Genomic DNA, 23732 nt, shown 5'->3' on the forward strand with positions numbered 1-23732 from the left:
GGTGTACAAACACTTTTTTATATTTATGTTGTTTGAGTTGACAATCATTCCTCAGAGGGTTTAAAATGTTGTATTATGCCTAGAAAGGTCTTCCTCACTCCACGATTACATAAATATTCCTTCCTTTCTTTATGTATTTGATCCACTGAAATTTTTTTTGTGAGCAATGAAAGATGATCCAACTTTTTGCTTCCAAATGGCTAGTGGACTAATTCATTGGCTCACTTTTCTGGGTGGATGTGCCCCTTTTAAATACAAAGAGTGTGTGACTAGACTTGGGTCTTGACTGCTCACTTGATCCCTAATCTGCAGTCATTTCTGTGCCTGTGCAGTCCTCAGTCACTTCCCCATTCTCCTGACTGAGGCTTTGGTTTACATTTTTGGTTTGTTTTTGTTTTGGTTTTTATTAATATGTTTTTATTGATTTCAGAGAGGAAGGGTGAGAGAGAGAGAGAGATAGAAACATCAATGAGGAGAGAGACTCATTGATTGGCTGCATGTCCCACACTGGGGATTGAGCCTGCAACTGGGGCCTGTGCTCTGACCGGCAGTCAAACCGTGACTTCCTGGTTCATAGGTCTACACTCAGCCACTGAGCCAGCCAGTCGGGCTAGTTTACATTTTTGTAGCTGGTAGACACTGTCTTCGGTCATTGAACATTTTTTTTTTCTTCCACTATTGTCCTGGCTATTCCCAAATAAATATTTATTTCTCCAGATGGACTTGGGTATCATTTTGTCGTGTTAAAAAAACAACAACAAAAAGATACGTTTGCTGGGCCTGCACTGAGTTCCTCACCTGTGGAGATGTTTCTGCTACCAGAAACCGTTGTGCATGCAGTGAGTGCCCCTGCTCTTGCCTCCGTTTCGCACAGGCCCTGGCCGGCGCGAGGCGTTCTTCACCTGGTTTTGGACATTTCTCATGTAATGTGTTTTTCGACATTTCACGGTTTTGCTTGTTTTCTATTGTGAATGGAATCTCTGAATTACACCCTGATTTTTTCTCCTCCTCATTCTCCGCATCAACCTGTTGGCAAGTTCTTTCTGCATCTGAAGTCAAACCTTAGCACCTGTCCCTGTCGCCACCCCACAGCTAGCTCCCCCCACCTCGGTCGAAGGTTACTGTTTCCGCCCATGCTTCCTACCATCCAATCTCTACATATCTGCCAGAGTTAAATTTTCCAAGCTCATTGAATCAGTGTCAATGCTAGGCTGCTTAAAGCCCTTCAATGGCCTCCGATGGCACTTAAAATAAGTTCCAGACTCCTGCATGTGCCCTGCGTGACGCTGAGTGATACTGATGCTGCCTGGTGCTGCGTGATGCTGCGTGATCCTGGGTGATGCTGAGTGATCCTACACGATCCTGCATGAGCCTGTGTGATCCTGCAGGACCCTGCCTGATGCTGGGTGATGCTGGGTGATCCTACACGATCCTGCATGAGCCTGTGTGATCCTGCAGGACCCTGCCTGATGCTGGGTGATGCTGAGTGATCCTACACGATCCTGCATGAGCCTGTGTGATCCTGCAGGACCCTGCCCGATGCTGGGTGATGCTGAGTGAACCTACATGATCCTGCAGGACCCTGCCTGATGCTGGGTGATCCTGTAGGACCCTGCCTGATGCTGGGTGATCCTGTAGGACCCTGCCTGATGCTGGGTGATCCTGCCTGATGCTGAGTGATGTGGCTCCAGCCCCTCCCTGGTTGGGCTGGCTCCTTTCTGTCTCTGACAGGCCCGCTCTTTTTGCACAGCCCCTCCCCGCCCCCTTCTAGCTCCCGTCTCTAATCCTCTACTTAGCTCTGCACTAGGCTGGCTCCCCTCATCCTTTCTGTCTGCTCCCATTCCACCACCTGGGAGAGGCCTTCCCTCCTGTTGTAGCGCTGGCCAGGCTTGCCCTGGCCTCCTAGTTCCACTATCCCATCACCTATTTTCCTGACTTCCTTCTCAGCACTTACCCTGCCTGAAGGTGTTAGTTGTGCACTTATGCATTTGTCGTTTATGGATTGTTCGTCTCTAATTGTGAGAGACAGCAGGACTCTGTTTTACTGTAGCTGAGTCCCCAGCGCCGGGCACAAAGGAGCCTCTCAAGAACGGTGTTGAATAAATAAACAGGATGTTGTCTCCCCCTTTCTTCTTCCATCTTATGTTTTTATGGTTAAAAACTTAATTTTTCAGTAAGTGGCCAATTATTCATTTTGCTTTTAAGTAAGATTTTATTTCATTCTCATGTGGGTTCCCAGGTGTACCACATGTCAACTGCAAATAGTAAAAATGTTGCACCTCTTATGTTGTGATTTTGATTCCTGTGACTAGTACTTCTAGGACAGTTTAGCAGCGGCCGCCAACCTTTGCGACCTCACGGACCACCGGTGGCCCACCGACCACCAGTTGGTGACCGCTGGTTGAGAGGATACTGGTGATTGAACAGAGGCCCTTGACCCGCTATTGACTTTAATAGAAACCCTTCTCTTTTAGGGTTTTACCACAACACAATAATGTGATACTAATACTGGAATGGATCTCCGTGAGCAGTTTTATCATGTTAATGAAGTGTGGATCTAGACCAGGGGTGGGCAACCCCTGGCACGTGTGCCAAACATGGCACGCCAGTAACTTTTGCTAACACGCGAAACCCTCTCTTATAATCTTCCATTTACAATTTTTTTTCTTAATGTCGACTTCTTTATTTTTCAGATAAATTCAGTGTAGGTTCATCTTAGATAAATAAATAATTTTACATAACAAGTGATCTTAAAGACCATAGACATGGATTGATGAGAGAGGGGAAGAGCAATTTCTATGCCTCTGCCTTAACTCTCCCTGCCTTCGTAGATCCGACCAGTGTTTTGGTTTCATCCACATACACTTGTGAATCTTTGTTCTCAGTGATGAATTTTGTTAAGGCTCGTAATAGGAGTAGGCTGACGGATGAAAGTAGTAGCTCGTGCATATCTCTGAAGGTCACGAAATATAAACCTGATGTAAAGTCTCTGTCATCAGTGATGCAGCAGCAAAAGTCCCACTGATAATATCAAACAGAGTCATAAAGCTTTCTGTCAGACTATCAGTGTTCATGTATACATTAAAAAATAAATGTATTTTTCATCATCATGTACTGTGTTTTTGTCGCTCAAATGAATTTCATTATTTCTTCAAGGTTCTTCACATATGTACACCTTAAGAGATACCAAGTAGGCGTAACATGTTATCAAAAAATTAGGGTTGGCACACAGAAGAATTTTGAGTCAGAGATTTTCCTGGTTTTGGCACGCACTCACAAAAAGGTTGCCCACCCCTGATCTAGACTCATCCTAGGAAGGTGTTTTTAAAAACAAGAATGAGATGTTATCTCTAAGGTATGTTTTAGCATTTATTCAGATCAACAAAGGATTGAGATTAATTTATTAAAGTAGATAATCATATTAACATTTCTTAATATTGAACTGTTATTGCGTTCTGGAGTGAACTCCAGTTGATCTTTTTTAAAAATGTGCTGCAATTTCCACTTGCTAATATTTGTTCTGGATCTTCGCTGCAACGTGCCTGAGTGCCAGACATATTTTAGGTGGTTAACTATGCATGGTTCACTGTCAGGGCTGCCATTAATGAATACACGTTGGAGTAAGAACTTCTCTAGAAGTAAAGTTGAGATAGAAAAGCAAAAAGGAAACAGCATGTAGAACTCAAATTTGATAATTTATAGAAATACCTAAAGCTCAATCACAGCTGATACAGTGCCCTGCAGAATTAGCCGTGTTCATTCAGAACATGGCTCCGGATCAGGAGATGAGAAGGAACAATCCTCTTTAACAGTAAAAAGGACAGAACTATAGTTGAGGGCTGGAGTGACTTTTTGAGGGCGTGTGACCACCTGTCTAAGGAGAAAGGAGCAGCAAGGAATCTCCCACTGGCACAGCTGTCCCCAGTGATGACCTGGGTCCACTGTGATCACATGATCCTCTTCGAGTGTTTGGTGGTGCTCACACGGAGTAGAAGCTAAGAACGACTGCAGTCAAGCAATAATAGTAAGGAGGCTTTCCCTTCCTCCCAGCGGCGTGGCCGCTGGGGTTACTTAAATCCAGCTTAAATGTGGCTTCACTAATCACTCTCCAAAGGTGTACAGCAAAGAATGCAGGAATCAGTCGTCAGCTAAGCGATTCATGGGGATGTCAGTTATGCTAAAAGTTTTAGTTTATTTGATAAATTGTTAAGACTAAATAGTGATGCTTAGTTCATTGCGGCTTGCTGGTCATACTGGAAAGTACTTTGGCAAAACGGACATACATATATCCTTTAAAACATTCTTTTTTCTGTCTTTCTCATTCTTTTTTAAGTACTTGCACTTTTTAAAGCTCCCTAGAGAACCAGATGGGTGATGGAAAGTCTCAAAATACCAGGTTCACATGTGATACTAATATTGGAAGAAAGAAGTGACACTGGAGAGTATTTAGTTGTTCTGAAATCTGTCACGTTTTAAAAACAGCATCCGAATTAGAAAAGGAAGAATGAATCATATAGTGTTGTTTTTTCACATTTTCGATACAACTAGTGAATCACCAGGCAAAAATCCCTTACAGTGGTTACCAGAGCCTGCCTGAGCGCAGCCTCCTGCCTTCCCGGGGGAAAGGGTCCCCCACTGCCTGGTGAGGGGAAACTGTGTCCATGATCCCCTGACCATCTGGGGGGAGCCAGAGGCGATGGGAGGTGGCACACAGCCCTCCCCTCCCCCAGGAGGACAACAGCAAAGTGTCCTGAGATGAACTCCCTCAGGAGCCCTTGATCTACGAGTCAGCTGAATGGCTGCCCCTCTCCCTGGTCCAGCCGGAGTTGCCCTCCACGTCTCTGCTTGCCCTTCAGCGCTGGCACGGCCTGGCTGCGTCCCGCTGCAGTGCCCGAGCCGGATTGGATTGTCGTGGCCACTGCCTGCACGGGCTGCCCTGGCCGCAGGCTGAGCCGGTCAGGCTGCTCCCCGCTGGGCCCCAGCAGCCGCAGTCAGCTCCCATTTTGACATGAAACCATTTAAATGGAAAACCAGTTTTAGAAAGCGCTAGTGACTGACAATGGGGATGTGAATGATGCATATGAGAATTTATTTAATTTTAAGTCAATGTCTATTCTAATTCTTGACAAAGGGAAAAGGGAAGAACACAGGAGTGCTTGATCGCATGTCATTGTCAAACAGAAGAGAGCACCTCTCCCTATGAAGTTCTTAGAGCAACGGTCAATTTCCCATTTTCCCTAAAAATCTATTTTTATAAACATACTTGGGACCAACTCATTCAATAAAAATTAGATTTGACTTCGACATTATGCAAACAAGGAAAAGGTCCGACCAGGTGTTTGACTATTTTTTACAATTCATTTTGATACTGTATAGATGATCTAAAAATAACATTAATAGCAACAACGAATAACTGATTTTGGTAACAATAAAGTATCTGAGGCAAATGGTATCATAATGTTATTATGATGTAATAAAAGAGCAAAAAGTGTGCTGCCATGAGAGGGGGGTTCTTTATGGAATCGAACCTCTGCTTTCCTTAGGCTGCTCTGCTTTCTTCCGGGATTAGTCAAGGTCAAAACTAGGCAATGGTGATTGTCCTGGCTCCCTGCTGCCCTAGGACTGAGAGGAATAAACGCCTACAAGAAGGCTCTTCTCCACTGAAGGGATGAAGTGAGGGGAGAGGAAATGTACCTTCAAAGGTCCCTTTTCTTCTCAGCATTTCCTTGCTTGGCATTCTCCCCTCATTGCCACTCGACTTGGGCAAGTCGCTTAAACTTTCTGGGTCTTATTTCACTCTCCCTTAAAGTTGTAGCAGTTACTTCATAGGGCTACTGTCAAAATTAAATGAGAGATGATCAACTATTGCAATAGGGAAGTGCTCAGTAGACTGCCAAAAATATAGTCAGTATTCCCAAAATATTAGTAATATTATTATTGCACCTGAAGGGGAGTATAAAACTCTCCAAATGAAAAAATGATTTTGAATTTATTCATAATTTAGCAAATAACTGTTTTTGTTTCTGGAGGGTTTTGGTGTTGTTGTTTTTTGTTTTGTTTTGTTTTGTTTTTTACAAAATGAGATCCAGTTGACTTTAAGACAGGGTATGACTGCATATGTTGAAAATGTGCTGAGAGTTCACTCATAAAGTCATAAAAAATGTCAAGGGACCCCAGTGGATGGGAGTTGCTGCCTGTGATAGCCCACGAAGGGGGCCAGAGAGGATGGGGAGCCCAGGGGGACCCATGCCCTGAGCGTGTGTTAGAAGAGCACTTCCCGACAGGCTTGTGGCCAGCTCCCATGACTGAAAACCCCTAAGTATTTCCAGTCTGGTTAAACCAAGCTTAGGAGGAGAGCAGAGTAAAAACGTAGATGAGAAGGAAGAGGACCACTAGAGAGAGAGGAGCCAGTCCAGGCTAGGATGTGGGAAGAGCTGGTTCAGAAACCGGCCTCATCAGAGATGCAAGTAAGCACAGTGCTCAGTCAGCAGGTTGGGCTTATTATCTCTTCCACTTCTGATGAAGGAAGGAAGGCTGAGAGGGAAGGGGGGGGAGGGAGGAAGGAGAGAAGGAAGGAAGGAGAGAAGGAAGGAAGGAAGGAAGGAAGGAAGGAAGGAAGGAAGGAAGGAAGGGTGGGAGGGAGGAAGAAAAGCTGTAATCAACATATCAGAAAACCATGACTAGGACTCCATTAAATTAATATACAGGCATAAGCTGCTATGTAACATGATTATATTAAGAACTGAAGGATCACTCTTCAGTCTTCACCCTCCAACCAAGCCAATCATCAGAGTGTGTGCACATGACTGAGAAGCTCCTGTTCTCAGTCCTGCGGGGTGCTCAGGCTGTTACCGGGCTCAAGTCTGGCGACTCTCTGCTCGGCCTCAGCTTCAGCTCGAGTCCCACAGCCCCCAGGGCAAGCCCTGCCATAGAAGCCCTCCCTTCTGGGGTGCCAGGGTGGCATGCCTGACCAACGTCACCGCACAAGGGATGCCCTGTTTGCTCAGGTCAGGGCAAGTGCCAAGCAGGCAACACAGCATTGGTAGCTGCACAAAGCCTGGCTTTTGAATAGAGGAAGGAAGGGGTGCAGCTGGAAATCACAGGCCAGCTCCCTCCACCCACACTGTTGACACCGTGCCCTGGAGGAAGGCTGCCCTGGGCCCGCTCGGTCAGTCTTGGTACTCCCTCTCCAAGGCTATCCAGTGCCATAGAGATGGTTACATTTTTTGGAAACGCCATACTGTTTCCATAGGGGCTGCACCAGTTTGCAGTCCTATCAGCAGTACATGAGGGTTCCCTTTTGTCCACATCCCCACCAATACTTGTTTGCTGACTTTTTGATAGCAGCCATTCTGCAGGTGTGAGGTGATATCTCTCTGTGGTTTTGATTTGCATTTCCCTGATGATTAGTGAAGTTAAGCATCTTTTCATATGTGATTGCCATCTGTACGTCTTCTTTAGAGAAATGTTTTTCCATGTCCTCTGCCCATTTTTCAAATTGTTTATATTTTTGTTATTGAATTGTATGAGTTTCTTATATTTGGATATCAATCCCTTACTGAATATTAGAGACCCAGTGGACGAAATTTGTGCACGGGTAGGGTCCTTAGTGGCTGTGGGCTGCTGGCCGGGGCCTCCTTTCTCCAGATGCCGGCTGCCAGCCAGGGCCTTCCTTCATTACGCACCATCCCCTGGTGGTCAGCACACATCATAGTGAGTGATTGAACTCCTGGCCAGTCAAACTCCCGATGGACACTTTGCATATTAGGCTTTTATATATATAGATATCATTTGTGAATATATTCTCCCATTCAGTGGGTTGCCTTTTTTTTTTTCTGATGGTTCCCTTTGCTGTGTTATTCCCTTTTTAGTTAGGAAAACAGTACAGAGGTTCCTCAGAAAAACTAAAAATGGACATACAATACGACCCAGCAATTCCACTTCTGAGCATATATCCAAAGAAAGTGAAAAATACTAATTCAAAAAAGTATGTGCACCCCTATGTTCATTGCAGCAATATTGACAATAGCCAAGATATGGAAGCAGCCTGATAGATGCATGGATAAAGAAGAGAGGGTACATATACACAGTGGAATATTATGCAGCAATAAAAAAGAATGAAATCTTGCCATTTGAAAAACATGGATGGATTTAGAGGGCATTGTGCTAAGTGAAATAAGTCAGCAGAGAAAGACAAATATGGTATGATTTAACTTATATGTGGAATCTGAAAAACAAAACAAAACAAAAACAGAGTCATAGACACAGAGACCAAAGGGATGGTTGCCAAAAGCAATGGGCTGGGAAATGGGTGAAAAGGGGAAGGAGAATATCGGCAATAATATTGTGATAAGTAGATGATTACAGAATTAGTGGGGTAATCTCACTTTATACCACACATACCTCATACAGTATCAAGTGTCTAATCACTATATTGGACATCTGAGACTCACATACCCAATATAAGATTGTATGCAACTATACTTGTTTTTTAAAAAATATGATTAAAAATACCATGTGGGGTGGGTGGTCCCCAAGCAATCAGTAAAAGACGAGGAATCCTCCGCTCACATCAAGTACATGGGAGCTCGACCACCCTTCTCCTCCTCCTTCACAAAGCATCATTTTCTCCCCATTCTTTAGGATTTCAAACGGAGTCTAAAGCCGTGTATTTTACTGTCTTATTTCCATTTTATTTTTATTATTTTATTTTATATTTTATTTTATTTATTTGTTTATTTTATTTTATATTTTATTTTATTTATTTTATTATTTTATTTTATTATTTTATTTGTTTATTTTATTTTATTTTATTTTATTTTATTTTATTTTATTTTATTTACTTTAGTGTAAAGGCCATCCAAGGCCTGGGTCATTTCTACAATAAAACAGAATTGGGCAAACCCTGGAGGCTGTAGGTTTGCTGAGGACGATGGCTGCCAGGCAGGGTGGGCAAGCTCCTGCTGGTCCCCAGGAGGAAGGCCAGCGATGTCACCATCCCTGCTGATTCTGACTGTGTGACACTCGCCGTCAATGCCATCATCGCCTTGCGGACGGTCTAGGTTTGCTTTGGACAGAAGATTCTGGAATGTGTTCAAGCATTACTCATCTTCAGATTTTTTTTTCACCCGATAAATTTTTTTAAGCGAAATAATTTTTTGTTTTTGTTTTTATGTTCAATAAGCATTTAGCTTGTTTTTCTTAGTCTCATTCCTCCCGCCCCCGGCATCCATCACCTCGTTCTCTGTGTCTATGGGACTCTCTCTGTTTTCTGTTGTTTATTCATTTGTTTAAATTTCACATATGAGATTATACTTCACCCGATAAGCTGTGACCCTTCACTGAAATTATTACTCCCAGGACTGACGCCTGTGTTTTATCGGAGGACGTGGAGAGGCAGAGGCACTGGGCTCCGTGCGTGGCCGGCGCGGGATCCAGACAATCCGAGGCCGCGCAGCTCAGCCTTCTCGTCCAGTCCCGCCTGAGGCGGCTTCACAGTCGTGACAAGCGGAGGCTCGGCGGGCTTGGTGGGTTTTTAAAAGGACAGAGTCCCCAGCTGCCATTAATGATACTGTCACTTCCCTCAATGACAGTTAGAGCTCGGGAAGCATCCACTATCAGAGCATTCAAGCTGCCAGCTCTGAAATAGTCACTTGGTCTAGGAATTAATCAGGCAGAGCTTGCTGCTGGAGGGAGCACTGGGAGGAGGCAGGTGCAGGGTGGAGCACTGGGAGGAGGCGGGTGCAGGGTGGAGCACTGGGAGGAAGAGGGTGCAGGTGGAGCACGGGGGGGAGGAGGGTGCAGGGGGAGCACGGGGGGGAGGAGGGTGCAGGGGGAGCACGGGGAGAAGGAGGGTGCAGGGGGAGCACGGGGAGGAGGAGGGTGCAGGGGGAGCACGGGGAGGAGGGTGCAGGGGGAGCACGGGGAGGAGGAGGGTGCAGGGGGAGCACGGGGAGGAGGAGGGTACAGGGGGAGCACGGGGAGGAGGAGGGTGCAGGGGGAGCACGGGGAGGAGGAGGGTGCAGGGGGAGCACGGGGAGGAGGAGGGTGCAGGGGGAGCACGGGGAGGAGGAGGGTGCAGGGGGAGCACGGGGGGGAGGAGGGTGCAGGGGGAGCACGGGGGGGAGGAGGGTGCAGGGGGAGCACGGGGAGGAGGAGGGTGCAGGGGGAGCACGGGGAGGAGGAGGGTGCAGGGGGAGCACGGGGGGGAGGAGGGTGCAGGGGGAGCACGGGGGGGAGGAGGGTGCAGGGGGAGCACGGGGAGGAGGAGGGTGCAGGGGGAGCACGGGGGGGAGGAGGGTGCAGGTGGAGCACGGGGGGGAGGAGGGTGCAGGGGGAGCACGGGGGGGAGGAGGGTGCAGGGGAGCACGGGGAGGAGGAGGGTACAGGGGGAGCACGGGGAGGAGGAGGGTGCAGGGGGAGCACGGGGAGGAGGAGGGTGCAGGGGGAGCACGGGGAGGAGGAGGGTGCAGGGGGAGCACGGGGGGGAGGAGGGTGCAGGGGGAGCACGGGGAGGAGGAGGGTGCAGGGGGAGCACGGGGAGGAGGAGGGTGCAGGGGGAGCACGGGGAGGAGGAGGGTGCAGGGGGAGCACGGGGGGGAGGAGGGTGCAGGGGGAGCACGGGGGGGAGGAGGGTGCAGGGGGAGCACGGGGAGGAGGAGGGTGCAGGGGGAGCACGGGGGGGAGGAGGGTGCAGGTGGAGCACGGGGGGGAGGAGGGTGCAGGGGGAGCACGGGGGGGAGGAGGGTGCAGGGGGAGCACGGGGAGGAGGAGGGTACAGGGGGAGCACGGGGAGGAGGAGGGTGCAGGGGGAGCACGGGGAGGAGGAGGGTGCAGGGGGAGCACGGGGAGGAGGAGGGTGCAGGGGGAGCACGGGGAGGAGGAGGGTGCAGGGGGAGCACAGGGAGGAGGAGGGTGCAGAGGGAGCACGAGGAGGAGGAGGGTGCAGGGGGAGCACAGGGAGGAGGAGGGTGCAGGGGGAGCACGGGGAGGAGGAGGGTGCAGGGGGAGCACGGGGAGGAGGAGGGTGCAGGGGGAGCACGGGGAGGAGGAGGGTGCAGGGGGAGCACGGGGAGGAGGAGGGTGCAGGGGGAGCACGGGGAGGAGGAGGGTGCAGGGGGAGCACGGGGAGGAGGAGGGTGCAGGGGGAGCACGGGGAGGAGGAGGGTGCAGGGGGAGCACGGGGAGAAGGAGGGTGCAGGGGGAGCACGGGGAGGAGGAGGGTGCAGGGGGAGCACGGGGAGGAGGAGGGTGCAGGGGGAGCACGGGGAGGAGGAGGGTGCAGGGGGAGCACGGGGAGGAGGAGGGTGCAGGGGGAGCACGGGGAGGAGGAGGGTGCAGGGGGAGCACGGGGAGGAGGAGGGTGCAGGGGGAGCACAGGGAGGAGGAGGGTGCAGAGGGAGCACAGGGAGGAGGAGGGTGCAGGGGGAGCACAGGGAGGAGGAGGGTGCAGGGGGAGCACGGGGAGGAGGAGGGTGCAGGGGGAGCACGGGGAGGAGGAGGGTGCAGAGGGAGCACGGGGAGGAGGAGGGTGCAGGGGGAGCACAGGGAGGAGGAGGGTGCAGGGGGAGCACGGGGAGGAGGAGGGTGCAGGGGGAGCACGGGGAGGAGGAGGGTGCAGGGGGAGCACGGGGAGGAGGAGGGTGCAGGGGAGCACGGGGAGGAGGAGGGTGCAGGGGGAGCACGGGGAGGAGGAGGGTGCAGGGGGAGCACGGGGAGGAGGAGGGTGCAGGGGGAGCACGGGGAGGAGGAGGGTGCAGGGGGAGCACGGGGAGGAGGAGGGTGCAGGGGGAGCACGGGGAGGAGGAGGGTGCAGGGGGAGCACGGGGAGGAGGAGGGTACAGGGGGAGCACGGGGAGGAGGAGGGTGCAGGGGGAGCACGGGGAGGAGGAGGGTGCAGAGGGAGCACGGGGAGGAGGCATTGTGCAGGGGGAGCACGGGGAGGAGGAGGGTGCAGGGGGAGCACGGGGAGGAGGAGGGTGCAGGGGGAGCACGGGGAGGAGGAGGGTGCAGGGGGAGCACGGGGAGGAGGAGGGTGCAGGGGGAGCACGAGGAGGAGGAGGGTGCAGGGGGAGCACGGGGAGGAGGAGGGTGCAGGGGGAGCACGGGGAGGAGGAGGGTGCAGGGGGAGCACGGGGAGGAGGAGGGTGCAGGGGGAGCACAGGGAGGAGGAGGGTGCAGGGGAGCACGGGGAGGAGGAGGGTGCAGGGGGAGCACAGGGAGGAGGAGGGTGCAGGGGGAGCACGGGGAGGAGGAGGGTGCAGGGGGAGCACGGGGAGGAGGAGGGTGCAGGGGGAGCACGGGGAGGAGGAGGGTGCAGAGGGAGCACGAGGAGGAGGAGGGTGCAGGGGGAGCACAGGGAGGAGGAGGGTGCAGGGGGAGCACGGGGAGGAGGAGGGTGCAGGGGGAGCACGGGGAGGAGGAGGGTGCAGGGGGAGCACGGGGAGGAGGAGGGTGCAGGGGGAGCACGGGGAGGAGGAGGGTGCAGAGGGAGCACGAGGAGGAGGAGGGTGCAGGGGGAGCACAGGGAGGAGGAGGGTGCAGGGGGAGCACGGGGAGGAGGAGGGTGCAGGGGGAGCACGGGGAGGAGGAGGGTGCAGGGGGAGCACGGGGAGGAGGAGGGTGCAGGGGGAGCACGGGGAGGAGGAGGGTGCAGAGGGAGCACGGGGAGGAGGAGGGTGCAGGGGGAGCACAGGGAGGAGGAGGGTGCAGGGGGAGCACGGGGAGGAGGAGGGTGCAGGGGAGCACGGGGAGGAGGAGGGTGCAGGGGGAGCACGGGGAGGAGGAGGGTGCAGGGGGAGCACGGGGAGGAGGAGGGTGCAGGGGGAGCACGGGGAGGAGGAGGGTGCATGGGGAGCACGGGGAGGAGGAGGGTGCAGGGGGAGCACGGGGAGGAGGAGGGTACAGGGGGAGCACGGGGAGGAGGAGGGTGCAGGGGGAGCACGGGGAGGAGGAGGGTACAGGGGGAGCACGGGGAGGAGGAGGGTGCAGGGGGAGCACGGGGAGGAGGAGGGTGCAGAGGGAGCACGGGGAGGAGGCATTGTGCAGGGGGAGCACGGGGAGGAGGAGGGTGCAGGGGGAGCACGGGGAGGAGGAGGGTACAGGGGGAGCACGGGGAGGAGGAGGGTGCAGGGGGAGCACGGGGAGGAGGAGGGTGCAGGGGGAGCACGGGGAGGAGGAGGGTGCAGGGGGAGCACAGGGAGGAGGCATTGTGCAGGGGGAGCACGGGGAGGAGGAGGGTGCAGGGGGAGCACGGGGAGGAGGAGGGTACAGGGGGAGCACGGGGAGGAGGAGGGTGCAGGGGGAGCACGGGGAGGAGGAGGGTGCAGGGGGAGCACGAGGAGGAGGAGGGTGCAGGGGGAGCACAGGGAGGAGGAGGGTGCAGGGGGAGCACGGGGAGGAGGAGGGTGCAGGGGGAGCACGGGGAGGAGGCATTGTGCAGGGGGAGCACGGGGAGGAGGAGGGTGCAGGGGGAGCACGGGGAGGAGGAGGGTACAGGGGGAGCACGGGGAGGAGGAGGGTGCAGGGGGAGCACAGGGAGGAGGAGGGTGCAGGGGGAGTACGGGGAGGAGGAGGGTGCAGGGGGAGCACGGGGAGGAGGAGGGTGTAGAGGAAGCACGGGGAGGAGGAGGGTGCAGGGGGAGCACGGGGAGGAGGAGGGTGCAGGGGGAGCACGGGGAGGAGGAGGGTGCTGGAGGGAGCACGGGGAGGAGGAGGGTGCAGGGGGAGCACGGGGAGGAGGAGGGTGCAGGGGGAGCACGGGGAGGAGGAGGGTGCAGGGGGAGCACGGGGAGGAGGAGGGTGTAGAGGGAGCACGGGGAGGAGGAGGGTGCAGGGGGAGCACGGGGAGGAGGAGGGTGTAGAGGGAGCACGGGGAGGAGGAGGGTGTAGGGGGAGCACGGGGAGGAGGAGGGTGTAGAGGGAGCACGGGGAGGAGGCATTGTGCAGGGGGAGCACGGGGAGGAGGAGGGTGCAGGGGGAGCACGGGGAGGAGGAGGGTGCAGGGGGAGCACAGGGAGGAGGAGGGTGCAGGGGGAGCACGGGGAGGAGGAGGGTGCAGGGGGAGCACGGGGAGGAGGAGGGTGCAGGGGGAGCACGGGGAGGAGGAGGGTGCAGGGGGAGCACGGGGAGGAGGAGGGTGCAGGGGGAGCACGGGGAGGAGGAGGGTACAGGGGGAGCACGGGGGGGAGGAGGGTGCAGGGGGAGCACGGGGAGGAGGAGGGTGCAGGGGGAGCACGGGGAGGAGGAGGGTGCAGGGGGAGCACGGGGAGGAGGAGGGTACAGGGGGAGCACGGGGAGGAGGGTGCAGGGGGAGCACGGGGAGGAGGAGGGTGCAGGGGGAGCATGGGGGGGAGGAGGGTGCAGGGGGAGCACGGGGAGGAGGAGGGTGCAGGGGGAGCACGGGGAGGAAGAGGGTGCAGGGGGAGCACGGGGAGGAGGAGGGTGCAGGGGGGGCACGGGGAGGAGGAGGGTACAGGGGGAGCACGGGGAGGAGGAGGGTACAGGGGGAGCACGGGGAGGAGGAGGGTGCAGGGGGAGCACGGGGAGGAGGAGGGTGCAGGGGGAGCACGGGGAGGAGGAGGGTGCAGGGGGAGCACGGGGAGGAGGCATTGTGCAGGGGGAGCACGGGGGGGAGGAGGGTGTAGAGGGAGCACGGGGAGGAGGAGGGTGCAGGGGGAGCACGGGGAGGAGGAGGGTGCAGGGGGAGCACGGGGAGGAGGAGGGTACAGGGGGAGCACGGGGAGGAGGAGGGTGCAGGGGGAGCACGGGGAGGAGGAGGGTACAGGGGGAGCACGGGGAGGAGGAGGGTGCAGGGGGAGCACGGGGAGGAGGAGGGTACAGGGGGAGCACGGGGAGGAGGCATTGTGCAGGGGGAGCACGGGGGGGAGGAGGGTGTAGAGGGAGCACGGGGAGGAGGCATTGTGCAGGGGGAGCACGGGGAGGAGGAGGGTGCAGGGGGAGCACGGGGAGGAGGAGGGTGCAGGGGGAGCACGGGGGGAGGAGGGTGTAGAGGGAGCACGGGGAGGAGGAGGGTACAGGGGGAGCACGGGGGGGAGGAGGGTACAGGGGGAGCACGGGGGGGAGGAGGGTGTAGAGGGAGCACGGGGAGGAGGCATTGTGCAGGGGGAGCACGGGGAGGAGGAGGGTGCAGGGGGAGCACGGGGAGGAGGCATTGTGCAGGGGGAGCACGGGGGGGAGGAGGGTGTAGAGGGAGCACGGGGAGGAGGAGGGTGCAGGGGGAGCACAGGGAGGAGGAGGGTGCAGGGGGAGCACGGGGAGGAGGAGGGTGCAGGGGGAGCACGGGGAGGAGGAGGGTGCAGGGGGAGCACGGGGGGGAGGAGGGTGCAGGGGGAGCACGGGGAGGAGGAGGGTGCAGGGGGAGCACGGGGAGGAGGAGGGTACAGGGGGAGCACGAGGAGGAGGAGGGTGCAGGGGGAGCACGGGGAGGAGGAGGGTGCAGGGGGAGCACGGGGAGGAGGAGGGTGCAGGGGGAGCACGGGGAGGAGGAGGGTACAGGGGGAGCACGAGGAGGAGGAGGGTGCAGGGGGAGCACGGGGAGGAGGAGGGTTCAGGGGGAGCACGGGGAGGAGGAGGGTGCAGGGGGAGCACGGGGAGGAGGAGGGTGCAGGGGGAGCACGGGGAGGAGGAAGGGTGCAGGGGGAGCACGGGGAGGAGGAGGGTGCAGGGGGAGCACAGGGAGGAGGAGGGTGCAGGGGGAGCACGGGGAGGAGGAGGGTACAGGGGGAGCACGGGGAGGAGGAGGGTGCAGGGGGAGCACGGGGAGGAGGAGGGTGCAGGAGGAGCACGGGGAGGAGGAGGGTGCAGGGGGAGCACGGGGAGGAGGAGGGTGCAGGGGGAGCACGGGGAGGAGGAGGGTTCAGGGGGAGCACGGGGAGGAGGAGGGTTCAGGGGGAGCACGGGGAGGAGGAGGGTGCAGGGGGAGCACGGGGAGGAGGCATTGTGCAGGGGGAGCACGGGGAGGAGGAGGGTGCAGCGGGAGCACGGGGAGGAGGAGGGTACAGGGGGAGCACGGGGAGGAGGCATTGTGCAGGGGGAGCACGGGGAGGAGGAGGGTGCAGGGGGAGCACGGGGAGGAGGAGGGTGCAGGGGGAGCACGGGGAGGAGGCATTGTGCAGGGGGAGCACGGGGGGGAGGAGGGTGTAGAGGGAGCACGGGGAGGAGGAGGGTGCAGGGGGAGCACAGGGAGGAGGAGGGTGCAGGGGGAGCACGGGGAGGAGGAGGGTGCAGGGGGAGCACGGGGAGGAGGAGGGTGCAGGGGGAGCACGGGGGGGAGGAGGGTGCAGGGGGAGCACGGGGAGGAGGAGGGTGCAGGGGGAGCACGGGGAGGAGGAGGGTACAGGGGGAGCACGAGGAGGAGGAGGGTGCAGGGGGAGCACGGGGAGGAGGAGGGTGCAGGGGGAGCACGGGGAGGAGGAGGGTACAGGGGGAGCACGAGGAGGAGGAGGGTGCAGGGGGAGCACGGGGAGGAGGAGGGTGCAGGGGGAGCACGGGGAGGAGGAGGGTGCAGGGGGAGCACGGGGAGGAGGAGGGTGCAGGGGGAGCACGGGGAGGAGGAAGGGTGCAGGGGGAGCACGGGGAGGAGGAGGGTGCAGGGGGAGCACGGGGAGGAGGAGGGTGCAGGGGGAGCACGGGGAGGAGGAGGGTACAGGGGGAGCACGGGGAGGAGGAGGGTGCAGGGGGAGCACGGGGAGGAGGAGGGTGCAGGGGGAGCACGGGGAGGAGGAGGGTGCAGGGGGAGCACGGGGAGGAGGCATTGTGCAGGGGGAGCACGGGGAGGAGGAGGGTGCAGGGGAAGCAATGGGAGGAGCATGTGAAAATGTGAGTGAGCAGTGTAGGCTTACCCCAGATTGAGTGAGAGCTGCGACCTTCAGAGCTGGCAGTTTAAACTCTTCTTTGAAGTGTAATGTACATACAGAAAATACATATACACATTGTATCCTGATTAATTTTCTCATCATTATTTTATTCTTGTTATTTGAATTAGTAGATCTTTATGTACTTCAAAAATAAACAGAAGGTAAGCGTATTTTTATTATCCATCATTAAAATGGAAATAATGAAGACTGGGTAGATAGATATAGAATGTAGATTTGATGTATACATATACATATACATATACATATACATATACATATACATACACATACACATACACATACACATACACTTATACATATGGAGCCATGGCCTTTGAATGGAGGCTCATTTACAATGAATGTCTAGTTTTTTGTGTGTTCTTTTTGTTGTTGTTGTTGTTGTTTTGTTTTGTTTTTTATTAATCCTCACCCAAGGATATTTTTCCACTGATTTTTAGGGGGAGGGAAAGACAGAGAGAAACATCCATGTGAGAGAAACACATCGATTGGTTGCCTCCTGCTCGAGCCCTGACCAGGGCCTAAGCTGGGGTGGAGCCTCAGCCAAGGTGTGTGCCCCTAACTGGAATCAAACCCAGAACCCTTTGGTCCACAGACCGGTGCTCTATCCACTGAGCCAAACTTGCTAGGGCTGAATGTCCAGTTTTTAAGTTGAAATGATAGCTAGATTTTCTATTGTTCCTCACATTCTACTTTCATTCCAACTCTTCTGTCAAAGCCATATACTTATTTATCTTCCCTGCATATGTTCTTGGGATATTTCTATTTAGTAGGAAAGCAATATTGATGAGGAACTCTGTTTTATTTTGTCAAACAACAGAATATCTGGTCTGTTGGCCAGAATCCGTTCATCTGTTTCCACAGCTCTCACTATATCTTGGAAAGGCTGTTTCCAACACTTTCTTGGGTTCATACTTATCAAGTCACTTGTTCGCTTAACGGAGGGCTAGCTGTGGGTGCCCAGCCTCAGCGCCCCTTTCTGTCCGGTCCTTGTGCTCCTGAGGACGCTTCTTCTGCTCCAGGCTCTAGCTCCTCTGTGAGGGTGGCTTCTGATAGGCGCTCATCACTCCTCCCCCAGCTTCAAAAACCTCTACTATAAGTGTTAAAGGAAGAAGCAACTGAGGAGAAAAACTTCTTTTTATGAGAAGAAAACTAGGACAGAAAGTTCCTATCTTTGAATAACTAAGGAAAGTTCTGGATCTGATTTTTTTTCCTTTTAAAATTTTTATTAAATTTATTGGGTGACATTGGTTAAAAAATTTATATGTTTCAGACGTGCAATTCTTTGATACATCATCTGTGCATTGCATTGCGTGCCCACCACCCAATGTCTAGTCTCCTCTGCCACCTCATATTTGACCCCCTCACCCTCTTCGACATCTCCCCTTCCCCTGTACTAACCATCATGCTGTTATCTGTGCTTGTGAGTTTGTTTGTTTGCTATATTTGTTCATTTGTGCCTTCCTGTTTTACTTCCCACATATAAGATCATATGGTTCTTGTCTTTTTCCATATGACTTAATTCTCTTAGCATGATGTTCTCACAATCCATCCATGTTGTCACAAATGGCAGTATTTCATCCTTTCTTATGGCTGCATAGTATTCCATTGTCTACAGGTACCAAATCTTCTTTATCCAATCATCCATTGAAGAACACTTATGTTTTTTTCATACCTTAGCCACCGTGAATAATGCTGCAATGAACACAGGGTGCATATATATTTATGAATAAATGTTTTCATTTTTTTTTAGGTAGATACCCAGAAGAGAGTCTGCTGGATCATATGGTAATTCTATTCTTAATTTTTTGAGGAATCTCTATACTGTTTTCCGCAGTGGTTCTACCAGTCTACATTCCCACCAGCAGTGAATGAGGTTTCCTCCCCCCGCCCCCCGCCCCACAACCTCTCCAACACTTGTTATTGCTTGTCTTGTTGATAATAGCCATTCTAACAGGTCTGAGGTGGTACTTCATTGTGACTTTGATTTGCATTTCCCTTATAGCTAATGAAGTTGAGCATCTTTTCATACATCTGTTGGCTATTGGTATGTCTTCTTGGGAGACGTGTCTATTCATGGACCTGATGATTTTAAAATACTATCTATCAAATCACAGTAATTAAAGAGCAGAGTTTTCAGCTTGAGCCTGTGTCCAGGGTGAGGGTGAGGGTGTATCTGGATGTGTTTGGTGATTGGAAGGAAAACAGGCAGAACCAGAACCCAGCTGCATGTGGACTTGGCAGCCGTTGAAGCCAGAGGGAGAGGGATTTAGAGGAAGTTCCCTGGAGAAGGGGATGGAAAACTGTCTGTCGCCTGCTTTTCTCCCACCCAAGGATGAGTTCTGACCCCTGATGGGAGTTTTGCTATCGGCACACACCACACACAGGGAGCGATTCCCTGAGACTATGGTAAAAAGCTGTGCGATTTCTGGGTTCAGAAGACAGAGGGTGACACAGAATTAGGGGAGGGACAGCCTGGGAACCTCTCTGTGGAGCCCCTGGCTCTTCAGGGGCCAGCACACAGCCTGTGCCCACAGGGGCAGCAGACATGCCCGTGGAGGTGAGGTGTATGGTGGATGTGGTTGAGCCACAGGGTCACCTGGGAAGTCAGTGGGTCTAGACCAGTGATGGCGAACCTATGTCACGCGTGTCAGAGGTGACATGCAAATTCATTTTTTTGGTTGATTTTTCTTTGTTAAATGGCATTTAAATATATAAAATAAATATCAAAAATATGTCTTTGTTTTACTATGGTTACAAATATCAAAAAATTTCTATATGTGACACAGCACCAGAGTTAAGGTAGGGTTTTTCAAAATGCTGACACGCCGAGCTCAAAAGGTTCGCCATCACTTGTCTAGACTCTAGACTCTAGAGGGACAATTCGCAGCAAGCTGAGGTCTTGTATGCAGGCAGAGACAAGAGTCATGGAAATCTAAGTTATTTCTAGCAAATACATCCCTGGCAGGATTCACCGTCTGAGGAAACCCAGGGAAGCTGAGTTAATTAAATAATAATACATTCATGTTCCAAATGTTGTCTTCCCAGGTTCTGACAGTGCCTGTTCAGGGCGCAGCTGTGTGGCCCAGTGACCCTGCAGCTCAGGCAGGACACAGTGATACTCCTTTTGTGAACTAACCAGGTTCACCACGATGTCAGGTTCTTTGGGTGAATCTGAGGAGCAGCCAGTGGCTGACGGTAAACAAAAGCTACTTGTCTCCTGCCCCACAACACTTGGTTACACAGAAAGCAACCCTCAGGCAAAATTATGCCACCCACATATTTACTGAAAAGCAGGATGAAAAATCATAAAGGCCCCTTCTGACAAGTGCTGGGAAGTCCCGCTCTCTGTCCTCCGCTCTGAGTGAGAGGGTCACTGCTGGCCACGCGGGCGCTCAGGCCGCCTGCTGTCCCAGCGCCACCTCGGCAGCCGGTCCTACTTTGGAGAAGACCAGGGCCCAGACCTTACTGACATAGGAGCAACAGGGGGTCCCCAAATCCCTCACGTCCACCACAAACTTAAACGCTGCTCATTGAAAACAACCAATGACAAGTTGTCTCTGAGATCTATGTGCCGCTTGGCAGAGCCTCAAGCGCGGTTGAACAAATGAAATTTCAAACATTTGCCCTCAAGAGTGTGGCTTCCGGTGAAAGTCCTCTGCCTTATAACTAACCGCCCCGGGGGTGCGGATTTCTGATTAGGGACTTTCAAATGTTAAATAGCCACTCACCACGTTTTTATTGGAAGCAAATGCACTCACAGCACACCTCACACAGCCGAGAGGGAAGTATTTGAATACGGCACAGGCGTTGTGATAGTCCCTGTGATAGAGTGAGCACCTGCAGCAAGGGTGGCCCTTCATGGGACATAAAACTGTCAGTCCCCCAGCCATTCCTAGAACACACAGTAATTCAATAAATCCAATATTTGTGCCATTGTTTGCAGTTTATAAGACCTCATACATAATCCTCATTTTAAGATGAATATCTTGTTTTAATAACAAAGAACTCAAGTGCTGTAATACAAGCTCCTGGTTAGAGAACCTATTAATTTATGCATCATTCATCCTAGTGTTGAGTAGGCTCCGGGGATGTAGTGAGCAAGTGGGTGACATCGTTGGGTAATAACAGCCTAAAACTCAGAGCTCATTACAACAGACATTGCTTTTCCTCCCAGCGTGGTCAGGGGCCGAGGCGGTGCCCCTGGGTGCCTTGGGCTCAGAATTTCTCGGGAGGCGCACTCAGCTGTCAGCTGAGGCTGCAGTCACTCAGTCACAAGTGGAACTGCAGGCCCCACTCCTAAGCTCCCTCTGGTAGGCATATCTCCAAGGGCTGCCTCGCGGCCGGGCAGTTGGCTTGCCCCCGAGACTGACCTGAGACTCAGCCTTCCTATGACGTAATTTCAGAAACGACCCCTGGTCTCTCTGCCATTTTCTGTGAGAGCCAGCCCATGTGTTCAGCCCACATACACGGGGAGAAAATTCCACAAGAACATGAGTTCCCGGGAGGGGGATCGTCACGACGCCACAAAGGCTGCCCAGCGAGCAGGTCACACCCAGCTCTTCCTCCTGGAGCTTACAGCATGGTCACAGAGAAACTAGTACTCAAAGCGACTGTTGCTCAAATCAGCTACTTACAAGTACACTGGTATTTAGTTAGAATTGATTTATCCTATATAATAAAAGCCTAATATGCAATTGGCTCCTGGACCAGGAGTTCGACTGAGAGTTTGAGGGCTCGCTATGATGTGCACTGACCACTAGGAGGCAGCTCAGAACATGGCAGGTGTTGGCAATGTGGTGCTGGCAGCAGGCAGCAATGGAGGTGCCGTGGGCCCCAGTGGTTCCAACGAGAGTGGGACTGCAGCGGGTTGGTGGAGCAGATGAGTGGGTGGCGCCAGTTCCCCATCCCAGCCACTGGGGGTGGGTGGTGGCAACCTCTTGCTGGCTACCTGGGGTGGGGGTGACAGGGACGAAGGTGCGTTGAGAATGTGGGGTGTCTGCCGAGCTTGCTCTCATTCCCCCTGTTACCCTCCCCCAGGACGCCAGAGTACCCGGGAGGAGCCCACCCGGCACCCACACAGCCTCTTCTCTGGGTGAGCCGGGCCACAGCCACTGGGACCCCTGTGGTTCCTGCAGGACTCAGTCTGCAGTGCCAGCCAGGAGAGAGTGTGCTGCCTGCTGGGTGGCCCAGAGGCCCATGCTGCGCCCAGGCCCGTGGTATCTCTGTGTGGGGACTCGGGCGCCGTGACTCAGTCGGAGGGGGGCACATGAGGGCCCATGGGCCCAGGTGCTGCCCAGGGCCCAGAAGTCAGCTGTGAGCAGCTCTTCCACCCCAGACACTCACACTTCGATCGCCAGCCAGGCCTAGGGACCGTACCCAGCAGGAATTTAGTCCACCAGGCCTCTAGTTTAAGGAGAGGTATAGGATGTTATAAAAGTGTATACAACAGGAGCCTAAACAAGCCTGGAGAGTAACAGGAAACTTTCTTTGAAGAAGTGATATTTGAATGAAATTTGAGGATGAGTAAGAGGAAAGGGGGGTCAGAAAGGAAGAGGAAAGGATATTGTCTGTGCAAAGGCTCTGGGTAGCATAGAAGACATTTTTTCTCTTGGAAAACCGCATGACAAGGCAGTCCAGGTGAAGTAATGGTGGTGCCCGTGCCCAAGGAGCTGGGCTGCTTCTGTCTTGCTCCTCGCTTGTGAGGAAGTATTGCCCTTGTTCTCAGAATCCACAATGCCCAGCCCCATGTCAGTGTCCTAAGCAGCAGGACTGGGGAGGGGCTGCGGAAAGGAAGAAAGACCTCTCCTTTTCAGGATACAACCTAGACGTTGCACACTGGCCATAAGTTGGTTATATAGCCACACCTAGCTGCAAGAGAGGCTGGACATATGGTCTCTATTCTGGGTAATCACATGTCTGGGTAAAATACAGAGATTCTGTTCTTGTGAGAGAGTGATTATCTCTGCTGCAGGCTGTTTCTTGGGCCACCCAAAGATCTGTGCATACCCTTTTTCCCCTTGGAATTTATTCACCCCTCTTCCCAAGTGATAAAATCCCAAATCCTCAGCTGGAGGCTATAGACACTTGAATTCACTTGTCTCTCAGTGGCGCTGAGTCCCTCCAGCAGGTGCATATGTGTAACTCCGTTCTGGTGACCCAATAACTAAAATACAAATGATCCCTCCTAACACATCCATTGTACAATAGGGAAGAAGGAGCAGGGTCTTATGGAATGATTGTGTCTCCCTGAAATTCATATGTTGAAGCCCTAACACTCAGTTCCTCAGAATGTGACCTTGTTTGGAAAGAGGGGATTGCAGGTGTAATTAGTTAAGATGTAGTTGGGTGGACCCTAATCCAATATGACCCGTTTCCTTATAAAAAGGGAAATTTGGATATACATCTGCACACAGAGAACACCATGCAAAACATGAAAGCAGAGACAGGTTGATGAGTCTACAAGCTAAGGAAGCCAAAGATGGCCGGCACCACCCCCAGACTCCAGGAGAGGGGCCCGGATGGGTCCTTCCCTCGGGGATCAGAGGAAACCATCCTGCCACCCTCCTGATCTGACTCCTCGCCTTCAAAGCTGCGACACAATACATCTCTAAAGCTGAGCTACTTCTTAGGCAACCCTCGTAAATACACAGAGTAACCACAATAACGCCACCCTCCCTCCAATTTCAAAAGGGAAAGATGGGAAATTTATAGAAGTCACTCATTCATAACAAATTTAAAAACAGCCAGCCCTGCCCAAGGAGCACAGTGTGTGTGGGTGGGGGGGTGGGGTAGTGGTGTGTGTGTGTGTGTGTGTGTGTGTGTGTGTGTAGTGTA

This window comes from Myotis nattereri (genome assembly GCF_964212035.1).
Source record: "Myotis nattereri genome assembly, chromosome: 10".
In the NCBI taxonomy this organism is placed as follows: domain Eukaryota; kingdom Metazoa; phylum Chordata; class Mammalia; order Chiroptera; family Vespertilionidae; genus Myotis; species Myotis nattereri.